The sequence below is a fragment of the Heterodontus francisci genome, unplaced genomic scaffold, assembly GCF_036365525.1.
Source record: "Heterodontus francisci isolate sHetFra1 unplaced genomic scaffold, sHetFra1.hap1 HAP1_SCAFFOLD_58, whole genome shotgun sequence".
NCBI classification, from domain to species: Eukaryota; Metazoa; Chordata; class Chondrichthyes; order Heterodontiformes; family Heterodontidae; genus Heterodontus; species Heterodontus francisci.
In genome coordinates this window covers 3,559,862-3,564,210 of record NW_027142006.1, presented here as the reverse complement: position 1 = coordinate 3,564,210, position 4,349 = coordinate 3,559,862, and the positions used below count along the sequence as shown (strand labels likewise).

Sequence of the window (4,349 nt, the reverse complement as noted above, 5' to 3'; positions counted from 1 at the left end):
TGACTGTGACCATTTGCCGTCGTTTTACATCTGCTGCTGGAGAGGAGGCGCTGCAGGAATGGTTTAACAAAGAGGAGAGACTGGGGTGAAACGTGTTTGCAGCTGGTGCAGCTTGTGTTCCTGTGCGCAACAAATTGGTTTGTGAGACTTGTTGCTGATTGATGTATTGAGTGGAAGAAAAAAGCTGATTGCAATAAAGCGTTTGAAGAAGCATGATGTGATTGTGGATAAACTCTTGATGTTTTGAAAGTAAACAATTTGTGTTACTACAAAACATGAATAGCAGAGAATGGTTTTGATCCATCGACCTCTGGGTTATGGGCCCAGCACGCTTCCGCTGCGCCACTCTGCTACCGGATGACTTTGATTTCAACTGCCTATTAGTGAAATATGATCATTTCCCCAATTTTTTTTTAACAAAATAGGATTGTTGTCAGATTGCTCAAGAACCCAGACTCAGCAACACACTCGCTGACAGACTCACCCTCACTGCACAATGGCACAAGGACACTGAGTAACAGCACCGACAATCAGGCAGGCAGAGAAAGACACACAGAAAACCAGGAAGAGATTTCAGGACCCAGAAAGGAACAGACAGAGAAAGTTACTGAGCAAACCAGCAAGAGACAGCGAAAGACGGATGATTTATGGAAACGTGTTCTCTGTTAAGATGTCCCCTGTGTTCTTTTAGAGATATTTCCTGCTGTGGAATAGAATATTTTCAGTGTTTTCTGTTTTAAGCTCTCCCTCTTGTATGTATCCCTCAACGTCACTAAAACAAGTGATTATCTGCTCATTATCAGATTGATCTTAGTGGCAAATTGGATGCAGCATTTCCTACAACAGTGACTATGTTTTAAACGTCCTTCACTGGCTGTCTGGGTCTTTCGCACAGCATGAGGCTGTGTGTGAGATCCCAGTCCAACCCACATTCCCTGTGTGAGAGTCCAGTCCACCCACATTCCCTGTGTGAGATCCCAGTCCATCCCACATTCCCTGTCTGAGATCACAATCCACCCCACATTCCCTGTGCACGATAATAATTTGCTTCTTTTCTTTCTTACTGTATTCGCTGTTGTGTAAAGATGCTCTCTGGTATTATGTAAAATGGTTCCCTGTTGGGTAAGGATCTTCTCAGTTGTGTAAATATGATCCGTCTTGTGTAAAAGTGTTCCCGGTTGTTTAAATATGTTCCCTGCTCTGAAATGTAGAGCTGAGTCTGCATTAATGGAATTGCGACAGTATATTCCAGTCTGATACTGTATGAGGGCTGGAATATGATCCAAAGCTCAGTCTATACAAATTGAATTGCTATTGTATCTTTCAGTTTCACAATCTGGGTGCGTTTTAAACTGAAATCTCAGTTTGTTTCTCAGGTTATACTATCTTTCAGATTCTCTCAATCTGATATCGCACTTTAGACTTAGACTTATATCGAGTCATAGAGTTATACAGTACAGAAACAGGCCCTTCGGCCCATCGTGTCTGTGCTGGCCATCAAGCACCAAAGTATTCTAATCCCATTTTCCCGCACTTGGCCCGCAGCCTTGTATGCTATGACGTTTCAAGTGCTCATCCAAATGCTTCTTAAATGTTGTGAGGGTTCCTACCTCTACCACCCCTTCAGGCAGTGTGTTCAGATTCCAACCACCCTCTGGGTGAAAAACAATTTCCTCAAATTCCCCTCTAAACCTCTTTCCTTTTACCTTAAATCTTTGCCCCCTGGTTATTGACCCCTCCGCTAAGGGAAGAAGTCTCTTCCTATATAACCTATCAATGCCCCTCATAATTTTGTATACTTCAATGATGTCCCCCCTCAACCTTCTCTGCTCGAAGGAAAACAACCCTAGCCTTTTCAGTTTCTCTTCATAGCAGAAATGCTCCAGCCCAGGCAACATCCTGGTGAATCTCCTCTGCACCCTCTCCAGTGCAATCACATCCTTCCTATGGTATGGTCTCCAGAACTGTACACAGTACTCCAGCTGTGGCCTAACTAGCGTTTTATACAGCTCCATCATAACCTCCCTGCTCTTATATTCTATGCCTCCACTAATAAAGACAAGTACCCCATATGCTTTCCTAACCACCTTATCTACCTGTGCTGCTGCCTTCAGTGATCTATGGACAAGTACACCAAGGCCCCTCTGACCTTCTGTACTTCCTAGGGTGCTACCATCCATTGTCTATTCCCTTGCCTTGTTAGTCCTCCCAAAGTGCATCTCCTCACACTTCTCAGGATGAAATTCCATTTGCCACTGCTCCGTCCATCTTATCAGCCCATCTATATTGTCCTGTAACCTAAGGCTTTCCTCCTCACTATTACAACATCACCAATTTTTGTGTCATCTGCGTACTTACTTATCATACCTGCTATATTCACGTCTAAAACATTAATAATTATGTATCTAATGTATATGTCAGGATGCACTATGGGAATTAATACTAAAACTTATAAAATCATAACGTGAGTAAATATTGGGCTGGTATTTAATTTGAATCTCAGATTATGTTATTGAGGTTAATTCTGTAACTTTGAAACAGGAACCATGTGTCAGTTCTATGTGTATTTAATTTGTAGCTGAGGTTGCACTATTGTGGGATTGACACACTGATAATTTGATAGTGGGTGAGAATTTGGGCTGGGATTTATGTATCTACCTGTCAGTGGTACTGAGTTATGGTAACAGGGAAACAACGTCTGTCTCTCCTGCTCTGTTGGATAGATGGATTGAAAATGTGTCTCTGGAACTATTTCTGCTGTCTGAGACTGTGGAACTGATGACCTGTCTGTGTTTCTGCGCTCTGTGAGTGATAATGTATGGACTGTGTGTGAGAAGGAGCTGGTGACTCTCTTCCTTGTAACTTGGTGGAGGAAACATCCCATTTACTCTGGCTTCTTCATTTATTTTCCTGTTGAAACAAAAGTATGTTTTACAACTCAAGTACAGGTGAGGTGGAAGATACAAAGACCATCAGCTTAATGTCTCGATTAATAATCATTATGAACGGCCACAAAGGAACCCCAGGGATACAAACATTATCAAATATTTGACTCCACTGCAGTACTGCAGCACTCAGGGTCTGTATCCTTGGAGTATTGGGCGCGATGACAACAATGTAATGATATTTAGACAGAGCCCAAACCCTGCAATGTTCCATGAATGGAAATATCCGATGGAGCAGAGACATTTGCACTGGTCAGATTTCCATTTATTGCTCCCATGGCATTAACCTGTTTCAAATGAGCCTGTCTTAGGTCTCACCTGGCGACTTACAGATGCTCTTTGTATAACTCCCCACATTCATCCTCTCTGGCTCTGTTTCCGTTCTTCACTGTCAAATAGCAACAAACCGGCTGAGACTGGAACTAAACCAGGAATATTCACTGCTGGTCTGGGGAGAGGAAGCAGCATTGAATTTCAATAACAAATTCTTCCCATTCTGTCTCCATCCCCTTGTCCACACACGCCGAGAATGGTCTCTCCCTTCCCCCACTCACTCCATGTTCCGGGACCAGTTCCTGCTCCATTCAGCCTCTTACAAACAGCCCCCGCCTCTCCCTGAACTTGACCCCGGACTCGATGCTGATCTCTGAGACCATCTGCGGATACGGTCCCAAAGCGATGTGCTGCTGTTTGCTCCCTTCCCCCGGGACCGGGATCTTTTCATTCGCGGCTGTTTTAAACCATCTTCTTCCGCTCACAGGCAGTGCTGGGGGAGGGGAGCGCAGGCGCAGATTTCTGCAACAATTCCGCAAACAGAAACATGGAAAATTTGGGGCAAACAATGAGTCCATTCGGCCCATCCTGTCCACGCCAGCGCAAAGGGAGCGATTCATCCCATAGTTGTTGTTTTTGGACCGTGAAGTGTGGAAACAGAAGCGGACAGTCAGGATGTGGGGAGTTACACAAAGAGAATCTATTATCAGCACCAGGTGAGAAGTGTGAAGGACACATTTTAAACAGTGGCTATTTGGTTTCATTTGAACGGTTAGACCATGGGAGCGGGAACTGGAAATCTGACCTGTGTAAAAGTCCCTGTTCCGTCGGTCAGTCCCATTCATGGCCCAGTGGATTGTTTCTGGATGTCATTAAATTGTTGTAAAATGGCCAAAGCCCCTGGTATGCAGTAGCTGGGGGCTGCAGGACTGCAGTGGAATCAGACACTGACTCTGTTTGTATTGCTGGGTTTCTTTTGTGATTGTTCATAATGATTATTCATTGAAAAATTGTTTTGGTCACTTTTGTATCTTCTACCACATCTCTTCCTGAATTATAATAAATACTTTTTCTTTCTCCAGGCAAATACTTGAAGGAAGTAAAATAAATGTAATGATTCCTCGACACAAG

The 4,349-nt window shown here is 43.7% G+C and overlaps 1 non-coding gene across 1 annotated transcript; it reads right to left on the bottom strand.

Moving 5' to 3' along the window:
• Positions 1–280: 280 nt before the first annotated feature.
• On the bottom strand, positions 281–352 carry trnam-cau (transfer RNA methionine (anticodon CAU)). Its single transcript has one exon. It is a non-coding gene; the product is annotated as a tRNA-Met (tRNA).
• Between the last annotated feature and the right edge of the window lie 3,997 nt (positions 353–4,349).